Below are 18,327 nucleotides of genomic sequence, written 5' to 3' on the forward strand. Positions count from 1 at the left end.
AAAAGGATTCCCTTTTTCGTGAAACAATGGCAGCTCGTTAGAGTGTTTCCTAGCACTTGAGCCGGCGGTTGGAGAGGTTCGCGCGCCAGCTCCAGCTTGTTAGACCAAAAAGAAGAATAAGAAGCAAGACTGTGTGCTGTGGGGGCTTGCACGTTGCCACCCGAGTGTGCCCGAAGCCACACAGCCACAAGGATGAGGGGATGAGCTTTGCAAGTTAGATTGGATGATAGAACACTAACACCTTCGCTGCTTTTACGCGCAACGGGGCCGGGGCAAAGGGTGGGGAGGATGATGGGGCAAATGCTTTTACCCTTGGAGCGGATAGATCTTGGCCTGGCAAGCCTTTCGACGAGCAGATTCTACCGTGCTAGATAATTTGACTACTATTTATGCAGGCCGGGCAGGGCTTTGAAGATTACCCCATACCGTAAAACCCACCACACGCTTCGGTGCGCTTTCCGTAGGCAACAGTTCTTGAAATGGAGGATTAAATCGGTAGTTTGAGAGTGAGAAGCGTCGGTGTAGGTGGTCAGGCGCCAGCAGGCGTGCAAGGTATTCGTTCACTTATCTTTTCTTTGATATGGTATTAACGATATAATCGATGCGGCCCGGGACGGTCCTGTCCTGGGCACTCTGCTTTGCCCACTTTGGTGAGTGCGATGGTTCTCTGCGTTTCTTAGCTTTGACAGGATATGGTTTCTTTGGACAATGCAACAAGCTCTCTAGGTTCGGTTTCAAAAGAAAGGATAACGAAACTGATGAGAAGATTACCGGCAAAAGTAACGCTCCTAGTCGTAATGCCTTTTTAATATCTTTCTCTGTGTAGCCAGTAGATGGCGCTTATCGAGGAAGTTACCGTCACTATTTATTTAAATAGTATGCAACAATAGTATCCTTCCAATTCGATCAGCCTAGCTCAACAATGGATGCAAAATAAAACCCCAATCCCCAATTTTGTACTCCATGACTCCAACACCTCACTGGTCAGCCAACAAATCAGATCAGCTCAATTGATATGCACTCCGTGCGTCACTAATAACCGTAAAGCAAATCGAAACCGAACCGTTCGTGGTTGCCACTTCCCTTCCTCCTTCGCTCCAGTCGATTAATGTGGCTCAATTTTCGATGGCAATTAATTCTCCCAGTTACTAATGAATTCAGATGCATTCACGAGGGGTTCATCAAGGGAAAACGATGGCCACCAACTGGCGTCCTCCGGGGGAAAGGGAGAACTTTATGCTCCAAAAGAACAAAAAAAAAGAAGGACACACCAAGACACGGCCGGCGGCACCCGTTATGATGCGAGCACACGTTTCGTGCATAAAAGCAATATCATGGACATTATTTCTATTTTCCGCCCACTCGCATCCTGGTGGGAGGCGTGCCGGCGCGAGAATAGGCACAAGAAAATGGCACTTGATTAATTAATGTTCGTTAGCTAGGCGGGTGAGCCGGTGAGCCAACCGAGCGCCAACATTAAGTTTTATCGATTCCGTGCTCAGTGTGGCTGGTGTGTTGGAAATTTGAGCTTTTCAACTTCTGAAGTGGCAGCGTAGGTGAAGTTGTGCCTCTCACTGTGCGCTTGTTGCCACAGAAAGTCCCAATCAGCATCAGGCACACGTACGAAGGGGACGGAGGGGAGAGCGCGAACATTTACGGGCTCATTTTCCGCAGTGTGTATAGGGTTCATATTACCATCCCAACTAAATAGAGCACACCCTTCCTTCCACCGCACGTCACAAGCCCCACGCACACACACACACACACCACCCAGCGGGCGCTTCATGCCGAGCTCTTTTGGTCTTTTATGCAATCGGTAATGGAAAACACATTAATTCCTAATGAAATCGCGTTCCGGGAGAATGATACTCATTAAATCCATTCAAAATTAATCGAATCACAAGCCTACCGCTCATTTCCGGTGCCGAGCATCTGGGGTTGGCTGCGGCGCGCGGCCCACGGATACCACGGGATGATTTATCGATAGCCTTAAGGCAATGACGGACGCCACACGCAGCGAATCCTTTAAGTGCTTATCGAAGTGAAATCTATCCCGGTTGGAGAGCTTCTCTTTTCCGCCTCCAAACCGAGGCGAGTGTTTCATCGGAGCCACATCCGAGTGACCTTGAGTGAGGATTTGGTTCGTATAAATCTTCCAACAGGAACGTACACAGCACCGTGGCCCGTAAATAATCATCAAGGAACGCTAGCGTCACCAGTCAACAACGGGAGACCACATCATCGCCATCCCACACAAGATGTCACACGAAATGAAACAAAACACAGATCAACATACACAGGGGAACGCAGCAAAAAGGTGATCTCGGCGGGAGTGTCACGCCCACGAACCACTAAGCAAGACGGGATCCAGAAGAGTGATTCGTCAACACAGGCATGCCATCTATCGCTCCGGCCGGAAGCTGCTGTGCTCGGCAGGACATGTGTACACGAACCCAAATTTCAGTAGATTGAATAGAGAGTGGCCATGTTTTGGGGGGGGGGGAGCCGGCATTTCGTAATTTCATTAACGATTACTCTCTACATTGCCTGAATGGGTAGGAAACTGCGACAAGTGCGCCCCCTGTTGGGAAACAAAACAGCAGCTTCAACCGTCATGGAAGATCACTGAGCAGAAAAAGTCGACATCATCCGCTTAACACGAAACGCAACGCATCGCGGATTCCTTTCCTGCTGTTTGCACTGCTGTCCAAGGAGTTTTATGTTCACAGCATTGTTGTGGCGCGTCGTTAGTGGTGGAACTGGCGGAGAAAAAACAACACTGTTCATAATGAAGAATCCGACGAGCCGAAACGACCGCAATAAAGAGGATGTGGGGATGATGCAAAAATTATTTCCCCAAATTCTAATCTCCTCCAACAAAGCTGGCAGGCATGTTTGCTTTTCATCTTTCCATTATTACCCTGCAGCCATGGCCCCGTGTTGAGGATGATGATGATGATGATGATGCTTCGTCCATCCGTGCAGGACCCCGGTGGATATGTTTAGAAAGATTGTTTAAGCAACAAAGCGCTCCAGAGGTTTGGCTGTCGGCTCATTCGCGTTTATGTTTTATTTTTATCATAAAACATTTCCCAGAAAATGGAATAAACGCCCCTGCATCGATTTGTGGTTCGTTCGGGATCGCAACCCTAAAAGGTGCACTTTTGAATTAAATTCAACAACACAAAAAATAACATCCTAACTTGTTCTGCATAGACACAGACTTGAAAAATCTTGCCTACTGTGGCGGTATAGATGAAAGTTTTGGTTAGACGCCTTTATTTCCCGATTTTTTTTTTCTGTGCTTCATCATCAGTCCGATTATTTGCCATCCTTCAACACACAAATGTTAATCGTTTCAAATTTCTTCAAAGACAAAAAAAGCTAAGCCGCTAGCAGGACATAAATTTTGAGACGAACGAACACGCGGCGAACTGGGCCTCCCAGAAACCGTCAACTGGAAACTGAACGATAAGCTGCCGAGCGTAATTTCGACCCTATTTGCAAGACCCCGCTGTCTAGTCCCATGGTGTGTTGGCAGTTGGAGCAGTTTATAGATGGGCCAGAAGTCCGATAAAAAGCTACAAGAAAACCCTTTTTGCAAACCTGCCAGGCAGAAGAAGGCGCGCGCGCGCGTGAGCACAAAAACCACCGCATACCGCAAACACAAAAGCAATCCGCACGAAATGACACTATCTGGTGGGACGAAACCTCAACCGCAACCTGAAGGGTCTAGGAAGGAGATTCTGCAAACAAAAACATACTATTTTCACCATCACGGTGTGTGTGAGTGTGGAAAGGAAAGTAAAGCATAGGGTAAAGTGAAAGGAAAGGGAAACCGTTTCCAGAAAATAGGTTTTGCCTGTAGACACGACTCAGCAAACAACCAGGGTTTTACCATCAAAATCATTGGAGATGATGAGGTTGGTTTTGTATGAGTGGGTTTGATTTCATACTCAAATTAAAACGTACCAAAAAAAAGCTAAGGGACATACGATTCCAGAACTGTGAAACACATAACGAATTTCGATTTGATTTTGGTCCGAATTCCGTATGGCAGAAGTCCTAAATACTGCAAAAGAAACGACAAACAGTGCTGCGGCGGTTCATTAACTTCCCTTAAGAGGGCACCAGGTGTTATGATCACTATAGGAATGACAATTACAAAATGTCAACAGGCTCATCCATAACCGGTGTGGATAGAAAGTTGCACAACAGTAATGTAAATTTCATTCGTCATGTCAGCATGTTCTCCTCACTTATTGGTAGAATCGAACCAAACGATCGATCAAAATGGTTGAATGCTGGAAAAAAGGAGAAACACACACAAACACGCTCGCTTAATCCTTTGCACTGTTTCGGCTCAATCATACATCGATTAAGCGATGATATTTTCATTGGCACCCAACACATTCCATCAGCGTGGTACACGCCAATCAATCAATTATGTTTCACACGGTTTTATGGAAATTCACCAAAGAAAAACAAATAATCTAGCCAGTTTGTTGTCGCCACCGTGTCACAGTGGACGCACCAGGATCAATCCATCCATCGAAAAGTCATCAAAAGCACGTAGCGAAACTGGGATTACCCATTGCCCAATACACGGTGCCATACGAGGCCGATCATACGCGTGCATGTACGAGCGACGAATAGGTCAACATTGCTGTGGGCCGTCCTTCAGTTTCGCTTGAAAGTGTCAAAAAGTATGAACAAAGAGACACCCACGTACTATCCATGGGTTCACACAGAACAGGAAAAAAATACTGGCACACAATACGCGAATCGTAATGTCACACACTACGGGTAGAGGAGCATCGGGGCTCAAGTTTCCCGCTCGGTTCTATGCATTTACCTTTTTTTCACACGCTTTCGCCCGTTTCACAGCGAATTTCTCCCTCGGCGTACTCGGCCACGATATAATCAGCCATAAGTGGATTAGAGAGGATATAGTCGCGCGCATTCTACTCTAACCACTCAGAGGCGAAGCTCAGGCAATGTGTATCCGTTGAAAGTGTCACGCTCTTCTACCAACAAAGTGCTCGTGTGGTAGCGCATACTAACAGTGGTGCGGCCATCGCAATCTCTTCGTTCGGAGAGCGTTCTTCTCGCCGGTTCTTTGCTAATATTGTTTGTGCTTCATAAAGCGTCAAATGAGGCACAAACAAACAAGCGCAAATACCCTCGCTGGCAAACGGGAAATGCTGCATCTGTCACGCAATGTGCCGTACCGTTCTGAGCAGGGTTTTCCCCCAATTCTATTGTTTGTAGAACAGCTACGACCTTTAACGGCACCATGTTCGAGCGAATTTGCAGCAATAATTGTTAGTAGAAGCTCTAAAACATACTTTTGTGCGTACAGTTTTCTACCTCAAAAAAACAAAGAATATTTTATACTTAATATTTAACTAATCTTAAGCACAAACAAAGTAACCCACCATCAACCACAACACTATTTGTGGCTTTTGTAGTTAAGCGAAACATTCAAATTTAAATAATTACTAGGCACACACACACACATAAATACATAAAAAACATACATTTGTAACAATATTAGCATTAGCAGCAAATAAATGGTTAGAAATTACTACCTATTGCTATACAAACCTCTCACCTGTGAAGAGTAACAACCACATACACACACACACCCGGGGCGTGCAGCAAGCAGTATTGGATAGATGTTGGATGGCGTAGTAAAGGTAGTAGTAGGCATTGATGGTTGCCGCAGAGTGAGGTGTTGTAGCCACAGCTCTCTAGTAGTAATAGCGGTAGTAGTTAAAGTACGTTCTTAGCGCCGTGCTTAAGCGATACGACAGCAGAGTCACATTACAACACCCTCAATAGCTTATGGTTTGCCTTACTTCATTGCTTGCGGCGGTCGTGTTTGGTCGTGTACCGCCAATAAATCTTGTGCCTGATTTTTACACATGTAATTTAAGCGTAATTTTGATAAAGGAAAATTGTTCAAGCAATCAACGCAAAATATTTGGTTTGTTTTATTAAGAGAGCTTTGAGTGAGTGTGTGGGGAGCACTTTACCACGCCGTGCATGCTTTTTTTTGTACACCAAACACCAGGCTAGGAAATAGAGCTAAATGAATAAGGAACATTGTATAGAAAAAGGATGTATAACATACAGCACGTAAACTTAAATGATGTCAATTATGTATTATTTTGTGACGAAAAAAAAAACTACCATACAAAGAAACAAAGATGAGTTACCGGCACAAAACAATGAAGGTCGATTAGTTGTACAATGAAATAATTAACCATAAGAGCAAAAGGGTGCATAATCGAAGAAGATGCAGTAGCTACAACAAGTGTGTACAGCGGTGTCCACAAACCCGCGCCGAACGGCACAATAGAACCTGCAAAAAATAGAACCAAAAATGATAAACAAATACATACAAATGCACGCACACACATAGCACAAAGGATTACCAACACTAGCGGCTAAACTAGAATCGAAGAATGGGATGTGTAGATAATGGGAGGTGTATTTAAAATTTCATCGGTTTTTTTTTCTTTGTTAGTCCGATTCGCGGCCATTTCTTTCGAAGCGACGGAAGCTACTAAGAGAAAGCAAACATATGAAAGAATGTGATATTGTTGTTCTGTTTCGGGATAGAAAAGCATCTACTCTTTGTTATACTACCTTACAAGCTATAGTTACCTTCAACCTTTCAACACCTTGCACCATACGTACACGACCGGGGATGGAGATGGAGAGCTTTTCTTCCGGGCCCAACAAGGTACTAAAAACTAGTGAAACCCAAAACGGACAAGGCAGGCGTGGGCAGGCACAACTCATCCCTTCCCTCAGTGAGGAAGTTACTAAGCGGCAACGAACGTGGCACGTGGTTTTATTAGTAGCTACGGAACCGGCCCAATAGACTCCTTGGGCAGGATGTCTCCCTCTCTGTACAAAGATGATGAAACACACCACCGTGCCAGCTCGAACATTTCGATTTACATTGCAATGCAAACACACCATTCATAGCACGCAATCGCTTAATGCACTAAATAGGGAAATTATCACACCGTGACGAGCAGTTGAAGATGAAATAAGTGCACAATAATAATAACAATCACATATATTAACAGATAAATTAACGATCGCGCACCCTTCTTTTTATTGTCAAAACAAAGGAAATGACTCCGGTGTGGGAGGTAACCTTTCTTTCGGGTTAGTTTTACACTAAGTGCTTCTATGATTTGCTTGTAATGGGGAACCAACAACAAACTAACGGACTAGGAAAACAAGGCGAATCGTACAATTTGGCACCAAATTACAGTTCGCTAGCACGCAGAGCCATAGAAAGGGTAACATAAAGCCACTTTTTGCTTAAATAGGTTAAAAATCAGTGCTGGGACAAGTTGTTAGCTTCATTCATCAAGTGATGCTAGCGATTTTTACGCTATCTGCGTAGTTCGTATACTTTTTCAATGCTATAAAAAGCACGTGAGATAAATATCCTGTAAGGAACTTGATTAACGATTGTTAATCAACAACGAACAGAAACTCTCCATAAATCATTTGTATTGTTTGCATCTGTTGGCATTTTTTTTTGTTCTCTCTCTCGATCCCCCTGGTTTGATTCCAGGCGCGGTATATTAATTTGTAAGCAGGTTCTAAAAATTACTTATTTGTAAATGAAAAGTATACAAATGCATGCGAAAGCTAACTACTAATTCCAGCACCGATTGATGAAACACCAAAAAATAATTTGAGATTCTGCATAAAATTTGAGTTCGGCAACCGAAAGGATCATTAACGACTGGTTGAAGTTGAAAAATAGACACAATCAAACGGATTACAAATAACTCAATATTGTACTAGTGTAAAAGTAGAAGCAGTAATATCAATACGCATAAAATATAAACATGACTAAGCATTGATCGGTTGCAACGTTGAGAAATATAGAAACATGAAACACGTGAAGTACGACACAAAGTAAGATGGGCTCTGTAAAAACCTTATACCCTTTTATACTGTAGCGAACGTGAAATTCAAATGGAAAACAGCAAAACTAACAGCCGTGAGAGGTTGGATTAGTTCGGTACGCTATTCTTGCCCGGGGTGTAGACGGGGGAACAGGAAGCACTCTATTAGTAGACGAAAAACGACATCGGTGGTTGCAGTGGAAAAAAGGAGTAAAGGAAAAGAGAGCACAGCGCATAGGGTGGAGGAAGATTAGGTAGAAACAAAATAACAAAACAAAAAAACAATTACATTTAAGTTAACAAACGATTCGAAACGAACAAGGTGTCTATAGTTTGCTATTTTATTGTACTATAAAATATATATATTTTATTCCTTTTTAGTAAATGGCTTGTACATACATTCCAACAAGGTACATACATAGTTTATCATTATCCGGGCTGTGGGTGTGTTGTGTTTTTGAGTGGGTTTAATAATTAATAATTGTTTTCGTGAGGTGAGGATGTGTGTGTATGTGTGTGTGTGTATGTATACATTATTATTAACGCCAGCTCCAGAGAGCGTGTGTAATCTAATGATCGGTTATGCTTTTGGCAACGCATCCCATTCAACTTGCACAACAATACTAAAGGGTAGTGTGTTACTGGAATGAAACTTGATGTACAATTAAAAATTAAAGCAAATATTTTCATGACCGTTTTTGCTGTGCGATTTTTTAAAAGGATTTTACTTGCTCATAGTCCTCCTGCAGCATTGCAGCCATGAGAGAGTGTGTTAATAACAGTAAATAAAAGGTGTGATTTATACTAAACAATCATATACAAAGTACGTTTATACGGTACAGAAACTGTTGCTACTGGAACATGGTATTAAACGCACTTTGAATAAGGGCTTTTGTCGAACCGCATGTGCATGTCAGTAAATAGAGCCAAAAGCTACCTAAAGCAATGTAAAACTATTCACAATAACCGAAAATGAATCTGCGAACCACACACACACACACAGACACACACAAAGGTCGCGACGGGTGCTCGCCGAAAGCCACAATCATTACTTATGGTGAAATAACGAATTAGTGATGAGTTATGCAAAGAAGAATGGTTTGAGATAAACAAAAAGCGTCTCTTTGTGTTTTACTGATACAGTATAGCTTCTTCTTTTTTTTGTAATAAATAAAAAATGCGATAAAATTATATGAAACGATCCAACTGTGTATAGAAAGAGCGAGAGAAAGAGAGAGAGAGTGTCATGCATATATAAATATATAACAGTACGAAATAAATTACATAGTAGTTATGTTCGCAATCCTAACAATCGTGTATCCTTACGGCTAGTATTATTTTAATAACGATAATTTATAATTACAGCCACTCATCACCACTTACGCTTGCGAGATGGAGGGGGAGGAAATAAATACTTAAACAAACAACCGAAATAAAAAACCCGATGAACCGTCAACAATGTTGCACAAAACATATAACAATATTATAAAGTAAGGCACAGCCACTAGGCACGCAATGAACGTGTGTGTGTGAGTATCATATTTGCGCTCTAATCATCTAGGTAGTAGGTTAATATCTTTAAATAAATAGCTTTGCCAGCGTGTGTGCATATCACATTCGCATAATGATTTTTACCAGAAACTAAAATAAAACAACGACAACAGTAGAAAGATACGCTGCTAAACCGACAAATAATTACACACACGTAAACCTAAAACTAATTCGTACCTTGAAACATCTTGAGCCCAGCTCTTTCATAAACTGATGAAAAAAAAAAACAAATCTTATACGCTTATTATACATTATTCCATCGATTGTTATTTAGCATTAACAGCGCCCAATACACATTGCCAACAGCTTTTATCAATGCCGGTGATATATGTGAGTCATTTTGAAACCGAACGGAAATAGCGCTTCAGCCTTTGTGTCACCCGCGAGAGTCGTTGATGGGTTCAGCAGTGTGTTGTTCTACCGGCAAAAATTGTGTGCGAATGAAGGAGGTGAGTGCATGTGTTTGTGAACGCGTTTTGTCATAAGCTTTAGTTCCCAGCTTTTTTTGCACGAAATCATGGTAAAAAATGTTCACAATTATTCATCTTCACGACCATAGTTAGTAAGAGAAAGAAAGAAAGTAATAAAGCGAGCGAAAACTTATCGCTAGTAAACCACTCAACACGAATATAAATGCTAGATAAGACAGTCTAATATATCAACAAAGGATAAATGTGAAATGTGAACGATAAAAAATTCAAATCAACTGTTACAATACATAAATCCCACACGTTTTTGACGTTTTTTTTTTGAAAAAGCCGGAAGAAACAGACAGAAACGGAAGGGCCGACACATTTAGCGGAAATCAATCCATCATCCCCGTTAGTCCTTCGTCAAATGGAAGTGAAAGGGAAAATAAATCAGCAAAAAGCACGCAAACATTGTAGCAAATATATTCCAATAATAGCATCGCATAAAATGGAGAAAATGGAACACAAAACGAGAAACACCAAAACCTGCTCGTCATTCAAGTAATTTCCCGGGCTTTACACGCCTTTTCAACGAAACCCTCACCTTGATAGAGGCATGTAAATATCGATGAGGTAAGCATCTACCTACACTAAAGAGTAAAGATGGTCCTTTATCCCTTTAAAAACCAAAATCATAAGGATCTCGAACAATGAAACAATTTCATAACTTCACGATGAACATCACTCGAGTTCGGGATCGAAACATTTGCCACCATGACTTCATAGGCAGTTATAGCAAAACATAGTGCTGTGCCGGGAAAATGTACCAACTTTACCCCTTGTGCATCACAAACAAGAGCTTCACATGAAGCACATAACAGTACAACGAACGCGATGATGCACTCTTTCTAGCGGCTAAAACAACAAACCCAACAATAACCCTCCAACACGAGGCCCTCGGCTCAAGTGCTCGATAATCATTTGCGTCAACGATCCGGATGACGACGCGCATTCGATGGCGCTGGAACCAGACGGGATTTGGTGGGCTGTAAAAAAAAATGCAGCAGTGGTCTATGTTCGGTTTATGGACACACGCACACACACACAAACAGTCGACGACCGCTCGGGTCATGGTTGTTGATTTTCATGTTCCATCATGCTGCTGCTCTGTTATGTTTTGTGTTACGCTAACCAGCGTACCACAATTTCAATAATAAACACTGCCTGCGCACACGAGAGAAGTGTGAAACAAAAACACAACGCACAGTGTAACATAATCATGAATTATGACGTTACTTTGTGGGCACACACACATCTGCATTGAACCTGCGCCCCATTTTTACCACTCACATTTATTATCCTTGTTTGCGTATCGAACGCCTATCTGGGTTTCAAAGGAACAACATTGTGATACCATCAAAAAGGTTACTTAGGACCCATTATAAAGCTCTGGAAATGAAACCAATGCATAAAAAATGCACAATTGTCCTATGTTGCTCAAAAAAGTAACTAAGACCATCGCGTAACCGACTGTCACTGACGGCAGAGTTCATTGAATCATTTGTCATTCGTTTCTACTTTAATTTCATCACTCGTGACATTTATGGGAAATTAAGTGAAGCCGCTCTGACAGTATGTATGTGCATGGCACGATGCCTTATGCATACAATTTACCAGTGGGCGTGTGCCTGTGTTTGTGGCACAGAGCAGAGCGACCAATTCCTGGTATCGTACCCTTACGGGCTTGCAGCAAACCTACCCTTATCAGTAATTCCAGGCACGTCCGCATACACAGCACGATGCCAGCAGATGCCACGTGCAGAAAGAGGTCATAAGTCGCACCGAGATTGTACTCCATCCATACGCACACACATTCACCCACATATCATCTTACGAACTAATCAAATAGGAATGAATCTTGAACACCCCAAAAATCAAGCCCTTTGACGATGATTTCTGGCAAAGTGTCTAGCGCATCCTGCCAGTTCATCACCAAGGCTTACGGGGCCTCGAAATACATCAAAAAACAACACCCTAATGCGACAATCGTCCATAACGAACTGATCGACGGGGAGGGTGTAACTACAGTCGAAGCGAACGAACTAGTTATATGACCCGATATGACCGAGCGTCTTATCGCGGTCTTGCAACACAGCGTTACACAGCGAACCGTCGAAGCACGAAGCACAAAGATAGTTTTGATAGCAGCGCACACACAGACACACACACACACACTTCCCGGATGTGAACGCGTCGAAGGACTGTGTCGTAAAATAACACCCAAAGATGCGCCCTAACCGGGTGGTTCCTGCTTTCCAAGCCATGGCCACAACTACCGCCGGCAACCCATAAGTCCTAAGTAAATCTTCGATAAAGGCCCTGTGCTGCGGTTGTACGCTGTGCTGCCGCCGTTTGATAATGCCATCGGGAGGCTCCCCCTCTCGTACTCGGCCGCCACACCACTCCGCCAAAGCATACAGAGACCACGACGCCCGGAATCGCCGAACATTGAAGTTTGTTTGTGCTTTGCAGCGCACAAGATAATCATTTTGTTTAACTTTCCAAACGGCCGGGTGGGTCACCGTTGAATCGGAAGCCTGCCGCCGTCGCCTGGAGCCGCGTGGTGACTGGGAAAAAAGGCTTTTTGGGTAGATCGCAATCAAAGTTTGTAGCGCGTTCTGTTGGTTCGGACCAGCGAAAGTTTGCCTTTGCCGAGTTTGCTTACTGATATCGTATCAGTGGTTTGTTGAGGCATTTAATCTATTTTAAACGTTAGTTTACTTAAAAGCAGATGACCCTTTTTCTTACGGTAAACTTTTTTAGCATACATTATAAGCGATACGGAAAGGAATGGTACGTTTTATCACTCTTGAGTTCACTGAAAGGCATGCTAGTCATACTTATTTACAACCCGTATGTTATATCAAAAATCTATATTGATATATTCTTTCGAATGGTCTATTAGTCACCAAAAACACACTCGGGCTGAAAATGAATCTTCAATGTAAAAGCGAACTTCTAGCGTAGATGTTGTAAACTATACAATATAGTATTTTTTGAGTAAAACTATTCTTTCGACTCAGCATCATGCTCTCATTCTACAGAGCAGCTACTAATATTGCAAAATAAAAGCATTTGTCACTAGCATCTTCGTTCTATGGCATCATATCGTGGGTCCCGCTGCACACTACGCGTCTCAAAAGAGCGAAAAAATACCATCTGCTGATAGAACACAGCCAGGGAAAGGCTGGCTGGTATGTGATGGTACTTAATTTAACTGCCAATGAATTATTTAACCTTTACCCGCCGGCATTTCTACGGGTGTTCCAGTACAACAGGCTCAAGTCGGCAGTGCTCGTTATTTCTCGTCAGTGCTGCCTCCGCCTCATACGCAGCGCTAGTGCCATGAATTCTCGTTCATATACCAGCATGGAGATTCATCGTGTAATGAATTTTACTGAAAACAATCTACGCCCAGGCAACCGTGCGACGCTTACCGGTCTGAGCTCTGAGTAGCTAAGAAAAATGAACAGCGGAAACCTTTCCTGCGGGGCGCAGGAAGCGTGTTGTTAAGGCGGCACCGCAAGGTTTAATTTCAGTTGCGGCACAAACAACAGGAGCTCCGAGCTTCCCAAACCCGAAGGATTAGCAAAATTCACATTCTAAACAGTAAAAAGTGGTAAACAGAGCAGCTACTAACTGTGTGTGTGTGTGTGTGGTTGTTTGCCCTTTTCGGCTACAGTTTCAATCTCTTCTTTTTTTTTTTGGTTTTTGGTTTTGCACACATCATAATGCGAGTAATCCTTTGCCTAAAGCCACAGCATAGGTACACGTGTACATATGTAGCATGATCACCGCCAACACCGCCACACAAAACATGCTAATGTGAAATTTAAATTGCATTTTCATTATTAAACATGAGCTTTCAACGATAGGTGAAACCTGGATGATATTCGTCCCACCGCCCGGGGCCTTTTACCGCGTCGCTTCCGATGACCGGGGGACCAACGACTTTGACATTTAATAGCGTTCGAAAAAAGCACACGTTTGAACGGCCTGTCAAGGTCTAGATGTTTGACTCGCAAAAGGATTACTGGCGTAATTTAGGCTCGTTAGGAAATTACATCATGGTTATTGAGGGCATTCGAGGAGGAAGTAGCAAAAAAAGGGCCGCAAACAACCACACGACGACACCAGAGCTCTGCGATCGATTTCGGCAGAGAAGGGGAGAAGGTCGGCAAATAGACAAAATAAAAACTTCCGACTAAAAGCTGACACACAAACGAAGACATACACACACACACACCGTAGTACTGGCGAGTATAAATTTTTAAAACATACTCTAAACTTGGCGCACCACTCCTGAGGCTGGGCTACAGATGTTTGGCTGTGCAAGAGTTTCGCTCTGCAACTAACGACGCGCTCCCATCCCCGTCCGTGCTGTGCTGCTTTGCGACCTAGTTTTGGGTAAGGACGCGAAGATTCCGGCTTGTCAAGGTGCTACCGAACGGCTCGCAATGATGGAACGGAAATTTCTGGAAGAGAAAAAGCAAACGTACATCGATCTATGTTAGTGCGCTGTTTTGTAGACTATAGGTAGGTTTGGTAGATTTATATAGACATGTGTAGTGCCAAGAATAAGCTTAAGGAATAACTTAAAGTATAGCATGAGGGATCCTTCAATTTTATTTTTTAATACTAATGGATTTACATATGCAAAAGAGTCCTCCATTGCATCGCGTACCCTTTCCTGTGCGGCAATCAATCTTCCTGATATGATTGAAATGAATTGCTTACCCCTTCGTATCCGACCACTTCTTCAAACTCCACAACAGAACATCGTTTTGAGCAATGTTTCTAATTAAAAGCATCTGACCCATGGAAGCCATCCTCATACATCAACTGAGGTGGTTTCTCCGGCATTTCTCGAGCGAATTTACATTCGCACACGCACACACACAGAAAGCCCATTACGCACACATGGTTTCGACGCTAATGGACTCTTATGAAAATTGTGCCGCTGTAATATCTCCAACCATCCCCTAGGCGTACATCCATTAGCACGATTAAAGCTTAATATTGATAGCACTGCCTAGCAGCCAACCTAAGCAGCATCGTAAGCATGATGACTCGCGCCCCATAATACATTACATTCCACCAGGAGTACATCACATATCCAACTTTTACATCCGGTGCAAGGTGTGTCTGCGACAGCACAGGTGAAGCTGTTCACTTCCACTACACTTGCAGAACTTGCAATTAGGAATGCTCAGCCCAAGAAATAACAACCAATGAAAATGTGAGCAGCCTTGTAGGTACCGGTCCCAGCCCAACCATCCCCAACTAAGCACCAAATTTGCCCCTATTACTGCTTCCTTCCGGTGGAGGAAATTTAATTGAAAATCTTTTACTCTCACCCGAGCGATCCCGCATTGCTTCTTATCTCCGCGCGCAACCACGCACACACATAGCCGCTGCTTCTGTTCGGAGCCTGGGGCCGGGTGTGTGTCTACTTCTTCCCGCAAGAACGCAATTTCACAACGAAGCCTTCTCTTGGACGCCCATCATCTAAACAAGTGCCACCGGAGGCCAGATAACGTGGATGTTTTTTTTCCTTCTTCTTTTTTCGGGGCCAACACTGGAAAGAAGGATGAAGAACGCTCACCAACTTGTTGGTTTACATTCGATCATACGCGGTTTCTTTGGCCGCCCTGGCAGGAGGAGATGTCGACCTTCTCGGTACTGCGCCCTGTTCGTCGTCCCACGCGTGAAATGCCGTAGACATTGTGAACCGTAAACCAGCAAAGGCGCACTTTTACTTTCCATCCAAACCCAGAAGTAAGAGCACTCAGAAGGATGTGAAGAGGCGCTGCTGATATTTTAAATTCAATTATGAAAGCTTTTTCTTCCATTTTGTTCGTGTGCCTCGTGGTACTTGTTCGTTTTTTCAATGTTCAGTCTCTTCATAACTGAAGCCCGTGTTTGCGTTGACTGCGAGGAGCAGGAAATAAGGAAGCTTTCCTTATTGTTGATTTTTATGTTTGGAAGGTTTTTCATTTCAACTTCTTCAATGATATCATTTCACTTTGCAGTAACATTTTCTTAATTATTGTTCACACAGCGCGCTTCCTTCCTGGACATGCCTAGCGCAAGTGAACTTCTAAACGGGAAAAGGTTGTATACATTCCAGTACGACACCGAAACGCACTTTGATGCCTCGATGTTTCTTCCAAAAACTCACCAAACAATTGGCTCGCTATGCTAAAATATGTAAATTTCGCACATCATAGAAAAACGGAAACTGTCTTTTTCACTACCATTATTTTGAAACTAGCATCACGGCACTGTCGAAAGTGGGCTGCAGTGGGTTCGACACTTTGGCATACGACGTGCAAAGGTGTATTTGCATATTTCTCCTCCAACCAAAACTTCAACCGATACGAAGTACATTCCATCTCATCCCACCAACCAACCGCGCTTTTATCTTTATTTTTCTGCATATTTTCTCTTCCGCTACCGTTTTGAAGGAATGGTTCAATATCTAGCTCCAACTTTTTCCCTATCATGCTGCATTAAGCGAAGCGAATTATGCTAAGCAGAAATTGTACCTTCATTCGGATGAACGTAGCGATTGTCGTATAAATAGAGAGGGGCCTTGTTCGTTTTCTCGCTAAAAAAACAGGGAAAGAAAACGACGCTCAAACTGTTTGGATTAAAATGGAACGGCCTTTTTCGTGATTTAAAGTATGATGCTCCTTAAGAGAAGCAAAATGAAGTTCTCTTTTCACCAGCAACTAAAGCGCCATCAATAAACGCCTAATCATATTTCGTAAACAACAACACACCCGCAGAAGGGCACCACGATGAAGGCATGAAAATGGTGAATTTAATTATTCGACCCAATAAACCCTTCGGCGTCTGTGATCGGCGTCAGGCGATGCAACATGACTGGATGGCTTCCGTTTCTTCACCAGTAGCGAAGCTGATTAATTAAACTTCTCTCCTGCAGAGACCAGCAGGGCGCAACAGAAAGCCCGAGCAACTATTGCGCCAGCGGAAGCGATCGCATGATGGAATCAGCAACATCCACCAGCACATCGGCAATAGCAGCAACCAGCAGCGTCAGCAACAACAACATGGTCAAACATGGGTTCATGATGCAGTTAGGCGTTTATTGGAGTACGGCTGAATCGCGTGCAATTACTTTACAGGAGGGATGGTTCTGCTCTAATGGATCCGGTTCCCTATCCCTCTGAGTGCGTGATGATCGGGAGGCTAATGATGCTGGTCGCTTCATTGAATTAGACTACAAATGATTCGTAACGGCGAGATGATTCACTGAAGTCGGTGTGACGATGAATCAGTGTTTCCTTGGGCTTTTCATATTGGACTTCCTGTGTCAGACTTCCGCATAGTAATCTTCAATAGAGAGATGGTTGGAGTTGAGTGTAAACTGAATAACATTCAATTTTTAAAGTAAAATTGACTTCTTCTCTCCTTACAAGAAATCATCAAACGAATCTCTGTGATTCAAGTCGAGATAAAAAATGTGAATAAAGCACTCGTTCTCGCAATGCTCTCTCAATAACGAGCAGAAGAAAAACTCAATTTCAGTATTATACCTTCTGCTAAGCCTAAAGCAGGCCTACATACACGAAAATTCTCAACAAACCTGTTTGTGCTTAGCTAGTCAAAAGATCACAGAAAAAAACACGTTAAATTTCGTATCAACTCCGACAGGCGTCTGTCGGTTGCAGATACAACAAATGTAGTAGCAATATCCTGAAGTACGCGCAGACAGTTGCCGCAAAGAGCCAAACCCGACCTTACAGGGGAGGAGTTAGGCGAAAGCCAAAAAAAAGGAGAAGCAATGCCTGGGGTTTAACACCTCCCGTACATAGCGCTATTCGTATGTGAGAGTGTGTGAGAGAGTAAAGGAAAATTATGTTAAGCGTCGATGGGAGCACAGGATATAATAACTTGTGGCTTGTGGGAAATCGAATCCGAAATGGGATCTTCCCCACCCCACACATAGGACGAAGAACAGGAAAATAAAACCCCGCAAGTGAGTACACGAGATTATGACCGCAAATACGATTTGATCATCATCATCACCATCATTACCAATCTTCACATCATCCAGGCGCGGACCCGTTGCGACTTTATCCTCTCCGACAGGAAGAGAAGGAGAGATATGTTACCACCACTTGGTATGCTCCTGGCAGTACTTTCTTCCTTTTACGGGCCATTTGTTGTTTTTTTACGTTTTGCTCACACTCCCACTCACCCAGGTACACCACAGGGCGTTGCTTTTCCCGACCTGTATGAGTGCTCTGAAGGGGGGAGGTGTGGCTGTGTGAGCCGACTTCAATTATCGACGGCAATCATAAAGCGAGCGCGAGTTTGGCGTGTTTTTCCTGCCT

At 43.3% G+C, this 18,327-nt stretch overlaps 1 protein-coding gene across 16 annotated transcripts in view; it reads right to left on the reverse strand.

Annotated features, from left to right (window-relative positions):
- Positions 1–18,327, reverse strand: part of LOC121591162 (ataxin-2 homolog) — a 61,171-nt gene that overhangs the window by 19,863 nt on the left and 22,981 nt on the right. For 9 of the 16 annotated variants that reach the window (XM_041911591.1, XM_041911597.1, XM_041911593.1 and 6 more), the window contains exon 2: positions 14,246–14,439. The exons of 5 other annotated variants lie outside the window; for them this stretch is intronic. The gene's annotated coding sequence lies outside the window, so the exon portion shown is untranslated. Of the gene's footprint in view, positions 1–5,607; positions 6,304–14,245; positions 14,440–18,327 lie in introns of those variants that run through there. 2 more of the 16 variants (XM_041911598.1, XM_041911599.1) reach the window with 2 other exon arrangements.

The sequence above is a fragment of the Anopheles merus genome, chromosome 2R (genome assembly GCF_017562075.2).
Source record: "Anopheles merus strain MAF chromosome 2R, AmerM5.1, whole genome shotgun sequence".
In the NCBI taxonomy this organism is placed as follows: domain Eukaryota; kingdom Metazoa; phylum Arthropoda; class Insecta; order Diptera; family Culicidae; genus Anopheles; species Anopheles merus.